This window comes from Lissotriton vulgaris, chromosome 1_1 (genome assembly GCF_964263255.1).
Source record: "Lissotriton vulgaris chromosome 1_1, aLisVul1.2, whole genome shotgun sequence".
Classification (NCBI taxonomy): domain Eukaryota; kingdom Metazoa; phylum Chordata; class Amphibia; order Caudata; family Salamandridae; genus Lissotriton; species Lissotriton vulgaris.
The window spans coordinates 1,393,934,360-1,393,947,549 of record NC_141685.1 but is presented as its reverse complement, the minus strand read 5'-3'; the positions used below and the strand labels follow the sequence as shown (position 1 = coordinate 1,393,947,549).

At 46.2% G+C, this 13,190-nt stretch overlaps 1 protein-coding gene across 7 annotated transcripts in view; it reads right to left on the bottom strand.

Annotated features, from left to right (window-relative positions):
- KMT2E (lysine methyltransferase 2E (inactive)) overlaps positions 1 to 13,190 on the bottom strand; it is a 1,891,352-nt gene that overhangs the window by 1,611,942 nt on the left and 266,220 nt on the right. The gene's annotated exons all lie outside the window — the stretch shown is intronic.

The window sequence follows — 13,190 nt, the reverse complement described above, 5'->3', positions numbered from 1 at the left end:
AGGGACAAATGTACTGTAATGTTGGCTGTCAAAGGTAGCTGCAAATTGTGCACAGATTGTTTACAACCATACAAATTTAGAGATGCAACATATATACTCATAAGGTCCTCACAAAATCTCCAGTTACAGAGAATCACAGAGCAACCTGCCTAGTGTGTAATAATTAGGTAGAGCATTTGACTCACCCATAAATTAAAGGATATTTATTCACAGAAATGACACCACAAAGATTCTATTCTAGTGTTGCTGGAGTATGTTTAATCCATCAAATGTGTTTTAAAAATAAAGGTAAACAAACATCCATTACATCTCTTCTTAAAACAGTGTGTAATGCCTTCAACTGTTTTTAAACTACTTTTAGATTCAAGTGATGATGTCTAATCCTTTACCATGAGACAAAACATCAATAAGAACAATTGGATGCGTCCTAAAATCAAGCGATCATCAGTCTCTCAACACAATAGTTTTAGCCAACAGAATACGAGGTTACAATTAGGGTTTGTACTTCATTCCAACTTATCACTTTATATAGAAAAAAATCCTGTGTGCTGTGCCTCTTTCTTAAGTTTAAGTACTGTCTTTTTTACGTCTCTATAAGTCCTAATTGTCACAATATTTGAATGCACCTCTCATTTTTTAAAGTCAATGTGTTTTGACCTCTGTGTAGGAGCTAGAATTTGGACGAGGTCTTCATCATGAGTGTTATCCGGTCTTTCCTTAGCTTCTTTGATAATAAACATTGTATTATATTGTAATTGCATTCATATAGCAAATCAGGCAGCAGGCATCTCTAGTACCAAAGGTTAGCAGTTAATCCAGTAGTTATTGGCATTACTCCTGTGCTCTCAACGAGACCATTCCATGCATTTACTTCAGTATATTTACAGTGGATTAAATTAGCTGGAGTTCAGTGTGATCCTCAGTGGGTGAATGTGAATTAATGCAGAGGGATGGTATTCCTAGGATGCCGGTTATGACTTTAGGAAATAGGCAAGCTGTGATCTTTGGGATGAGGTGTAAGCAATTTGGAGAAATACAATAATAGAGATAAAGTCTAACACACATATGATTAGTAGTGAGCTGTAGTTAGTGATGGGGGCATGCAAAGGATGGAAAGTAAGGAGAGGGTCATTTAAAGACAAGCAATGGTAAAAGCAAATAAGTTTTGCCTAAGCAAGAACTAATGGCTTTGCTAATATGTTTTAGCCATCTTGTACACCAGAGTGACTGCTGTTCAGCATGGCTAAAAGTTAATGGCTTAGAGGAGAGTGGCGTGAAGGATAAGTTACTTACCTGTAATCCTAGTTCTCTTCCAGGGGTATCCTCATCAAAGTCATAAGCACTGAATATTCCTGCCCATGTGCAGGACCCCGGAAACAATATAAAAATATATATGTAAAAAACACATATCTCGTTCAAAATATATGTAAATACATATATCATTTTTCTCACACCAATGCAGCTCCAAACCCAAGGCTAGACAATGTAAACACTTGTATATGTACAGCAATTAGAAAAGAAACAAAAACACATTAGGTCAAATAGTCCTTGAACTTTGTGTTTTAATGAGTAAAAACACCCATAAATTCTGCAAATTGCTCATAAAAGACATTGTCAGCCATAAGCTGCATTGAAAAGTGAATAACACAGAAAACTGAAAGCATTTTCAGTTAAAACTGGCACTGTTCCTTTAAGGCAGCCATGACCCCAGGCTTCCCATCATGCCTCAGGGGTGACAGTTAGGTCAGTTGTTCTTTGCATAACCCTGAAGTCAGGGCTAAACTACAAGTCAGAAACGTGCATCTCTCAATTACCTGGGGAGGCGGGCAGGTGTGCCTATGACTTTGATGAAGATACCCCTGGAAGAGAACTAGGATTACAGGTAAGTAACTTATCCTTCTCTTCCAGGGGATCCTCATCAATAGTCATAAGCACTGAATAGAATAGCAAACCCATCAAACACCTGCAGGTAAATGAGAAGTATATGACCCAACTTAAAAAGACCAATCACAACAGCCCGAATCAGCTGTTAAACAGATTCCTCAAGGAGGCCTGGCCTACCTGGGTATCTGCTCTCGAGTCAGAATCAAGACAGTAATGTCTGGTAAATGTATGGACGGACCTCCAGGTCACCGCCCTACAAATCTCAGACATGGGCACATTAGTGAGTAAAGCCGCAGTCGCAGCTTTCCCTCTGGTGGAATGCGCTCTGGGAGAACCCCCAAGGGCTTCTGCGCCAGCTGGTAAGCAAGTTTAATATAAGAAACGATCCATCTTGAGATAGAACGCTTTGAGGCAGCATGACCTGTCCTGATCGATCCATAGTTAACAAAGAGATGATCAGAGTGACGAATAACCTTAGACCTATCTAGATAGAACTTTATAACTCTTTTCAGGTCTAAAGAATGCAGAGCCCTCTCAGCTGGTGTAGAGGGATTGGGAAAGAAAGTGGGCAGAGAAATGGTCTGATTTACATGAAAATCTGACACCACTTTAGGCAAGAAAGATGGATGCGTCCGTAGCACCACTCTATTCAAATGGAACACCGTATAGGGTTCAGAGGAACAGAGAGCTTGAATCTCGCTCACTCTGCGAGCCGACGTGATTGCTACCAAAAAAGCTGCTTTCCACGAAAGATGTTGTAAAGTAGCTTTATGAATGGGTTCCAAAGGTGGACCCATTAGCTTCAATAGCACCAGGTTCAACTCCCAGGGAGGAGAAGGAGGCCTTACTGGAGGGTATACTTTCTTTAACCCTTGCAGGAAGTCTTTGACAGATGGTAACTGGAAAAAAGAGGTTTGAGAAGGTGACCGCCTATAGGCTGTTATAGCAGCTAAGTGCACCTTGATGAAATTAAACTTTAAACCTGCTTTAGCCAGATATAACCGATAAGGAAGCACTGCTTCTTCCTGACATTGAACAGGATTATGATCATTCTGTATACACCACATATAAAATTGCTTCCACTTGCATGCATAAGAATGTCTTGTGGAGGGCCGCCTTGCCTCTTTTAGGATGAACATGCAGTCCTCTGGCAGCCCTAGATGCCCGTACTGTATGACCTCAGGAGCCATGCTGCCAAGTTCAGTGACGGAAGGTTGGGGTGGTAAATACTCCCGTTCATCTTGGACAACAGGTCCGGTCTGCATGGTAACCTCTTGTGAGGAGTCACTGACGGGTGAATCAGTTCCGTGTACCACCATTGCCTCGGCCAGTCCGCGGCGATGAGGATCATCATTGTGCACAAGTGTGTTAACTTGCTCACCACCTTCGGGATCAGCGGAAGTGGTGGAAAAGCATACACAAATTCCCCTGACCAGTCGATCAAAAGAGCATTCCCTCTTGTCCCTGGCTGGGAGAACCTGGAGGCGAAGTCTTGGCATTTTGTGTTTTGGTCGTCCGCGAAAAGGTCTATGGTGGGACGACCCCAGGATTGGAAAATTTCTTCTACCACTGCGTCGTGTAGGACCCAATCCTTCTTGTCGTCGAAATGACGGCTTAGAGCGTCCGCCCTCACATTCTGCTCTCCTGGGAGGTGGACTGCTGTGATGGACAACCTGCGAGCCAGAAGCCAATGCCAAATCCGTTGTGCTTCCAGCGATAGAGTTTGTGAGCACGTTCCCCCCTGCTTGTTCAAATAGTACATTGTGGTGGTGTTGTCTGTCTGTACTAGAACTGAAGCTTCGTGAATCGAGGGAAGGAACACCTTGAGAGCTAGGTGGACTGCTCTCAACTCCAGCATGTTGATGTGGTAGGTACTTTCTTTGTGCGACCACAGCCCTTGCACCTGCAGTTGACCCATGTGTGCTCCCCAACCTAGAAGGGAAGCATCCGTGATCAGAGTCTGCACAGGAGGAGGTTGATGGAACAGAACTCCCACCTCCATATTTTGACTTTTGGTCCACCATGGAATGGAAGCTCGAGCTGCGTCAGAGAGAATGATGTGATCGTCTCAGCGAGCTGATTGCTGGTCCCACTTGACCTCCAGATACTGCTGAAGAGGACGCATTCGAAGTCTGGCATTCGGGACCAGGAAGATGCATGATGCCATCGACCCTAACAGGGAGGCAATCCTGCGCACTTTCTGAGCCTTGTTGCGAAGCACCAGCTGACATTTCTGGGTTATCGAAAACTGCCTCTCCTCCGAAGGAAACACTTTTCCTACTTCGGAGTCTAGCAGAGCTCCTAGGAAGTGAATCTTCTGGGTGGGTTGAGAGACTGATTTTCTGAAGTTGACATGTAGCCCTAGTCGCTGGCAGAGCTGTATGCAAGTCTGGAACTGACTTCTTACGCTGTCTGGGGAGGGACCTTTCAACAGCCAATCGTCCAGGTATGGGTATACGAAGACCCCTCTGCGGCGTAGAGCGGCTGCTACCACTGCAACACACTTCGTGAACACCCGGGGAGCCGACTTCAACCCAAACAGCAGGACTTTGAACTGATAGTGGGAGGCCCCCACCCGGAACCGAAGAAATCTCCTGTGACTGGGGTGTATTGGAACATGAAAGTAGGCATCCAGTGAGCACATCCAATCTCCCCCTGAGATGTGGATATATTTGGTGAAGCGCCAACATGCTAAATGTTTCCTTTTTGACGCACAGATTGAGAGTTCGCAAGTCCAGAATAGGTCTGAATTCTGCCCTTTGCCCCTTTTTTCTGACCAGAAAATATCGGGAGTATACCCCTTTTCCCCTTTGAGACACTGGCACTCTCTCGATGGCTGACTTCTCTAGAAGAGTGGCCACTTCTTTTTGCAGAAGGTGTAACTGATGATTCGATGTTGTCATCGGGGGAATAGGTGGAGGCTGATGACTGAAACGAAGACAGTATCCATTCCGAAGTGTAGATAACACCCATCTGTCGTTTGTGATGTTTTGCCACTCTTCCAAATGACCCGCAAGGCTTCCCCCCACAGGAGTGGTCCACAGCGCTGGGGGAAGGAAAGACTCATTGCTTGGACTTAGCTTTGCCGGTGTTGTTGCCCTGGCGTTGATTCCCTCCTCCTCTGGAATTACGCTTTCCTCTACACTGGGACTTCTTTTTGAATTCTTTTTTCTTTTTGAGACCCACCGCCTTGAGAGTATCCAGCTCCTTTTTCATGCACTGCATCTCTTCGTCCGTGCTCGCTCCAAACAGTGAAGTCCCCGAAAAAGGCAAGTTCAGAATACGCGCTTGGGCTTCTGGTTTTAAAGCCGTTAGGCACAAACAGGATGATCTCCTTGCCGATATTCCGTGGGCATATCCATGAGCCGCCAGGGTCGCCCCATCTTCTGCGGCACCTATAATTTGGTTGGAGACCTGACTGCCCTCCAGAAGGATTTCTTCAAAGTCCTTACAGTCTTCCTGAGGGAGTTTGTCCACAAAAACGCTGTAGAGAATCCCACAGGGACCTATCGTAACGTCCCAAAAGGGCCTCAGCGTTAGGAACCTTAAGAAAAGACGCTGAAGTACTGCAGACTCGTCTCCCCCACGAATCTTGCGTCTTGCTGTCTTTGTCCGGAGGTACAGTATCAGAAGAGGAAACCGCACTGGATTTCCTCGCTGCTGCGATGATTACTGAGTCCGGGGGAGGATCAGCTCGAAGAAACAGAGGGTCCTCTTCTGGAGATTTGTATTTCTTCAGGATCCTCGCCGGAGCCGCTTTGACCGTTGCTGGAGTGAGGAATACCTCCATCACCGGATCTATACTGCCAGGCACTAACGGCAAAAGGGGTTCAGGTGCCGACCTGTGATGCAGCGTTTCAAAAATCACTGAGGTCTTGACCTGCGGAGTTGTTAGGGGAACTCCCAGTTTTATAGCCCCTCTACCCAGTATGTCCTGAAAGGAGAAGATATCCTCGATCGGAGATACCCTGAGGGATCGGATTTAAATGTTCGGGTAATAAATTGTGGTTGTACGGTCTACCTGAACAAGAAGGTAATTTCTTCCGAATGAAGGGAGGAATGATTTCAGAACTACACACACAGCTCTTAATTCTAATAAATCGATGTGATAGGACTTCGATGTTCCCTGTAGCTGCGTGTACCTGTAGACGATCCATGTGAGTATTATTAGTTTATTAGCAAAATCTAGGTGATAGGGATCCCTCTACAAACCTTACCATGGCAAACAAATACTCCCTCCAGCCTTCTGGGGCTGGTGGGGTTATGATGGGAGCCCCATTCTGCCCAACCTCATTAAGACAAGGACCCCCCAAACAGAGCATAAATAGGGTCTGTAAGGGTTTCTTTAACAAACCAGGGCTGAGCCCTGTAAATAGTCGCCCCTACCATGCCCGGGCACCTCAGACCATCCCACCACACTCAGTAAGTCCACTCAGAAGCAATATGCTCGTCCTGCCTTTTCTGCTTTCGGAGCAAATAGCTATCAACATTCTGAGCACCCCCCGGCCCCTCTCCCATCTCACTATGGGCCTTAAAATGAGATTTTTGCTCACTTCCCCATTGCCAACAGATTTGAAACTCTGAGCATACCTAGTATTGTATGTGGGACTGAGAAGAAATTGATGGAAAAGGAGGTGGGGGGAGGCCCATCAGATCCTCTTATTAGTGACCATTTGGGATTCCTATCATGGAAAATAGCAGGGTTAAATGCCAAGATTAGGGAACCGAATTGGCTACATTTGATCAAATCCTACCAAGTCTTAGCCTTTCTAGAAACATGGCCCTCTAATACCACTCCTTTTTTAGATAACTTTGTTCACTTCTTTTGGTCAGCCATACCTTTGCCCTCTGGGTGAGCCAAGGCCGGGTTGTGCATTTTAATCTCTATAGCATTAACCTACAAAGCAACCAAGATGGAGACAGGCTGCCCTTATATAGGGGCCGTCCTACTCATTTTTATAGAGAGGTCACTGGTGTTAATTGTGAATGTCATTCTGAAGTCCTTCTTAAGACCAGCATAGTGATAGAGATATTTAAGAATTCACTGGTCCCTTGTGGATCTGCTCCGGCCAGAAGGGTGTTAATAATGGCCATGGGTGACCTTAATATCCAACCCTACCTAGGGACTTGCTTCCTTTTTCAGGACCCTTTGGCTGATGAAAAGTCTCCACTATCCCATGTTTAACAACCCTCTCAAGGGGAGCAGTAAATTGTCTGATCTCTTCCCAGAAACTGATTATACCCAGTGTTTAGGCAGCTCCCACGTATGTTGGCAGAGGTGCGGAATCAATTGTTCATCACATCTTAATATCTATGTCACTCTCTAGCTCCCTGGGACACTACCAGATAAAATGGACAGAGTGGAGTCACCATAAATCTCGGAGTCTAGGGCTAAAATACCAGAGTCTGGATTTTCCTCACCGACCCCTTGCTTGCACCATTTGACCCCTACAGACCAACACATTTGCTTAAGGTGGTCCAAAATTAAACCAGAGAAACTCTTTTCAGACAGTTTAGCTTGGAAGTTGAATGTTGTCTTAATCCGTATCTCTGTCCCGAGAATGTTCTTTTTGCATTCTCAGCACTTTGATCCAGGGTTAAGTCTGCTCTTGCTGCCGCTAGTCGTGGAACTCCTGCATTTACTAGACATTGGCGGTTTAACAAGGCATGCTCAAAAGCCCATTGTGCACTGAAAACAACTCTTAAGCTCTACCCGAGAGACAGTTGGAGATACAGAGTGCTAGATCAAACTAGAAGATGGTTCTGAAGGAGTGGAAAGACTCAATATATGGGATCAGTTACGCTGCACTAGCGAGTCTAATGAACATGCAGCATTCAGGAGAGCCGTAAATCACCACTTCCTGACTAAAGATATATATCAATCAAACAGCATTTGTAAAGGGCAACACTGTTACCCCATGGGTATCTGGGCGTCGAGTCTCTGTCGGAGAGATAACATGTCCAATTTGGCCACCACTCTTTCAGAAGTTGACTGGTTTGTCAATTTTTCTCAGATCTATTCATTCAGTGATAGAAATGAGCCAATGACTTCTATCTATGGTCTGAAGGAAGTAAGTTCCCTCTGCCTCTCCTTCTCTATCACTGACATTTCTAGTGCCATTAGATGTTGGTCCTGCAATAAGGCTTCTGTGCCAGATGGTGTGCCAGCTCATCTCTTTAAGAGTGACGCCATCATGCAATAGGCCTCTCTACACACAAGGTACAAAAGTCGTCCTATCTTCATCCACGAGGTGAAAGGAATATGCTACTTACCAGTATGCATCTGTTCTTGGCATGTAGGGCTGCTGACATTCATATCTGTGCATAGATCGCCGCCTAGTGTTGGGTCCGGATGATTGCACATTGTTGTCCTGGAAGAGTCTTCGAAGTATCACAAGATATGTGGCTCCTCCCCCGGACTACAGTGCTCATGGGCATCCTCTCCATCCTCAGATTGTTTTTCGCCATTGTGGCAGAGATGGAGTATGATACAGTAAGTGATGTCCATGCTAGAGATTAATTCTGATTGCTACAGCTGCGACAGGCACCGGGGAGGAGGGCGGGCGATATGAATGTCAGCAGCCCTACATGCCAAGAACAGATGCATACTGGTAAATAGCATATTCCGTTCGAGGCATGTGGGCTGCTGAATTCATATCTGTGCATAGAATGTATAGCAGTCTCCCCCTTAGCGGTGGTTGCCCGTGCCAGCTGCAGCAGTCTGAAATAGAGTCTTGAGTACAGCTTGTCCTACAGCTGCTTGGAGTGTACATCTACACAGTAGTGTTTGGTAAATGTATGTTTGGTAGTCCATGTGGCTGCTCTACATATTTCTTCTAGAGGAATGTTTCCTAGGAAAGCCATGGATGCCCCTAACTTGCGTGTTGAATGCGCTCTTGGGGGAACTGTTAATGTGCGTTTAGCTTTCTGATAACAAATCTGTATGCACTTAACAATCTATCTGGCTACACCTGATTTAGAAATGGGGTTGCCTTTGTGCTGTGGTGAACAGGCAACAAACAGTTGCTTAGTTTTCCTGAAATGTTTTGTCCTGTCTATATAGTACAGGAGAGCTCTCTTAACGTCAAGTGTATGTAGAGCTCTTTCTGCCACTGAATCTGGATTTGGGAAGAACACTGGCAGTTCTATTGTTTGATTGATGTGAAACTGGGATACCACCTTTAGCATAAATTTTGGGTTTGTATGTAGCACTACCCTATTTGCGTGAATTTGGATTACGTTAGGAATTGTATTTCACACGAGTGTAGAGGTTCAAAAGGTGGTCCCATCAGTCTGGTTAGAACCACGTTCAGGTTCCAGACAGGTGGAGGTGGGTGTCTTGGAGGAATCACTCCTTTGAGTCCCTCCATGAAAGCTTTAATAGCAGGTACTCTGAAGAGTGAAAGGTGCTGCCTGTTCTGAAGATAAGCTGCCACCGCAGCTAAATGTATACGTATGGAACTGTAGGCTAGATTGCATCTGTGCAAATGTAACAGATAACATATGATGTTTTGAGTTGATGCATCTAGCGGATTTATGTCATTATTGTTACAATAGATGACAAATCGTTTCCACTTTGCCGCATAGCATGCTCTGGTCGTAGGTCTTCTTGCCTCCTTGATAATATTCATACAGTCAGGAGGCAAGTTCAGGTAACCAAATTTTATGACTTCAGGAGCTCGATCGCAAGGTTCAACTGTTGCGGATCTGGGTGCTAAATGTCTCCATGGCCCTGCGTTAAAAGACTGGGTGTTAATCGCAGCCTTTGATGAGGCACCATGGAAAGTGCTAGGAACGTGGTGTACCACGGTTGCCTCGCCCACGTTGGAGCAACTAGGATGAGTGTCATCGAGTGTTGTCGCAGTTTGCGTGCCACTAGTGGTATGAGCGGGGCTGGGGGATAAGCGTACGCAAACCTGCCTGACCAGTTCATCCATATCGCATTGCCCTGAGACTGCGGATGTTGAAACCTGGCAGCGAAGCTTTGGCATTTTGCGTTTTCCCTTGTGGCGAACAGGTCTATATCTGGGTGACCCCACTGCTGGAGGTACGGTTGTAGCACTGAGGTATGTATCTCCCACTCGTGCATCTGGTGGCTGTGTCTGCTGAGCAGATCCGCCATCTGGTTGTCGCGGCCTGGGAGGTGTTCCGCCATGAGGAATATGTTTCCCTGAATGGCCCACTTCCACATGCTTTGCGCTAGATGTGACAACTGTGGAGAGTGTGTCCCTCCCTGCTTCTGTATGTAGTACATGGCAGTCATTTTGTCCGTCCGGATCAACACAACTTTGTTGCACAAATGTACTTTGAACGCCTTCATTGCCATAAAGATTGCCATCAGTTCCAGCAGGTTGATGTGCATCTTCTTTTGCTGTGTCGTCCATAGTCCCTGCACTGTGTAATGGAGGACATGCGCTCCCCACCCCAGGAGAGATGCGTCCCTCGTAAGCACTATTTGTGGTACAGGCTCTTGGAACGTCGTCCCCTGCAAAGGTTTTGTGGGTTCCATCAATGCAGAGAGTTGTATGCGCGACCGGTCACCAACACTAGGTCTTTTAATTGTCCTTGAGCATGGTTCCACTGCCGTGCTAAGCACTCCTGAAGCGGACGCATGTGTAGTCTCGCGTGAGGGACTACGAAGATGTAGGAGGCCATCATGTGCCTATCAACTGCATAAACACCCGTGCTGAGAGCGAGTGTTGGGGTCTGAATTTCTGAATCAGCAATTGAATGCTGTTGATTCTTGCTGAGTTTGGCTGTGCCTTTGCTGCCAGAGTGTCTATTGTCACCCCTAGGTACTGTTGTACGTGGGCGGGTTGAAGATTGGACTTTGGGTAGTTTAATGAGAATCCGAGGCTGTGTAGAAGGTGAATAGTGCGGGACATGTGGCTGGCACATTGCTGGGCTGACTTAGCTTGGATAAGCCAGTCGTCCAGATAGTGGTAGACGTGAATATGGTTTCTCCGTAGGTGCGCAGCTACTGTTGCTAGGCACTTGGTAAACACCCTGGGGGCTGTTGTCACCCCGAAAGGCAGGACCTTGAACTGGTAGTGCTGATTCTGTATGGTAAACCTGAGATATTTCCTGTGTGCCAGATGTATCGGTATGTGGAAATATGCGTCTTTTAGGTCTAGTGTTGCGAGGAAATCTCCCTGACTGAGCAATGGTAGAACCTGCTGTAAAGTGAGCATGTGAAAATGTTCTGACAAGATGTATTGGTTATGGGGCCTGAGGTCCAGTATTGGCCTGAGAGACCAGTCCTTTTTGGGGATTAAGAAGTACAGCGAGTATACCCCTGTACCCTGTTGCTGTATAGGTACGAGTTCTATGGCCCCTTTTTGCAGCATGCTGATGACTTCTTGCTGCAATAAGTGTATGTGCTCTGGGGACATAGGACGGTGTCTTGGGGGTATGTTGGGTGGAGTGGAGGTTAGCTCTAGACAATAGTCGTACTGAATAAGTTGTCTCACCCACCTGTCTGCGGTAATGCTTTCATAGACTGGCAGGAACTGTTGTAATCATCCCCCGACCGATGTTACATGGTCTGGGGGCAGTGACAAGGCGTCACTGTTTAGTATTGGCGGAGGATCTGGTGTTGTTATTCCCTCGTCCTCTGCCTTTGTTGCTGTTGCCACGGTATCCACCTCTATTGTTTTTTTATTATAGGTGGTCTGCGTGCTCCCTTTATTGTATGGAGTCTGCTGGGATGCCTGGCCTCGTGCAGCTCCTCTGTTACCGGAGCGACGAAAGGAGACTCCTCTGAATTGTTGTGACTACAAGGCACCCATAGACTTGGCTGTCTCTGTGTCCTTTTTAATCTTCTCTAATATTGTGTCCACATCAGGAACAAGTAAATAATCAGGGTTCACAGGCTGATTTAATATTGTGGTTTGAATCTCAGGTTTGAACCCAGAGATGCGTAACCAAGCATGTCTCCTGAGCATGACACTTGTGTTGATGGCCCTGGCTGGGGTGTCTGCTGCGTCTAGCGCACATTTAATGGATGCGTTAGATATGAGTTTTCCCTCTTGTATCAGTGTTTCTGCTCCCTCCTTGTAGACATCAGGCAAATGTTGTAGCAGTTGCTCTAGTGTGTCATAATGAGCCCTATCGCATCTGGCTAATAGGGCTTGTGTATTAGAAATTCTCCATATATTAGCTGCTTAAGCAGCCACCCTTTTTCCAGAAGCTTCTAATATCTTAGACTCCTTGTCTGGAGGAGGAGCATCACCAGTGGTTTGTGAGTTGGCACGCTTACGAGCATTTGATACTACCAAAGAGTCCAATGGCAGCTGTCCCTTAATATATTTAGGGTCCACAGGTGCCGGTCTGTATTTTCTTTCAATTCTGGGGTTAACAACCCTTGCTCTTATGGTTTCCTTGAAAATGTCTCCTGCGTGTTTAAGGACACCTTTCAACATTGGCAATGTCTTAACTGATTTCTCTGAAGTGGAGAAAGTGTCAAATAGGAAGTCCTCTTCAATTGGGTCAGCATGCATTGCCACATCATGATTGTGTGCTGCCCTTTCAATTAATGCGTTAAACATAGCTGTATCCTCTGCTGGCGAAGTCTTGACAGGATAAGAAGGAGTGTCAGGAATAGTCTGTGACTCCCCCGGGTCAACAGGGTCTGTCCAGACTTGAGTCTGGTCATCCTGATCCGTGTCCACAGGGTAATTAAATTCTTCATTGTAGTCATATCCCATATCCTCATTAGTGCGTGTGGGTGAGTATGCAGAAGTGTCCTGGCCATGGTACCTTACAGTTTCAAAAAGGACAGGTGATGTGTAAGAATCCCTTTTCTTTTTGAGTGGAATTTTATATGTTTTAAGAGGATTTTCTGACCTGATCTTCCTCTGATAAATAGTAAGTCTGCCAGAGTCGGAGTCGATATGTAGCTTCGACTGCTCATCATTCATCATAGGAGGGCTCTTGGTACACAATGTCCTCTTCTAGAGAATGACTCCTTTTCCCCATCGACACCTTCTTGGACGTTTCGATCCCCGTTTTCGGATCGAACGCCTTAGGCCGTGCAGTCGGCGGCAGTCCGAATTTTATCGGTAGCATAGTTTTTGTAGACAGACTGACCTTCTTTGGGTCCGGCATCGTTATTGGTCCGACCGACTTTGTCTTTTCGCCAATATGTTTTTGGCCTTGCGTCGACTTAGGCGCCTGTTGCGTTGGAGGCGTGCTCTTCTGCCTCGACGTGCTCCTTCGAGCCACTCTTGGACTTCGGCTCGACGCCTTTGACGAACTGTGGCCTGTCGACTTGTTGCTTCGGATCGAGAACCTTCCGAGACTCGAGT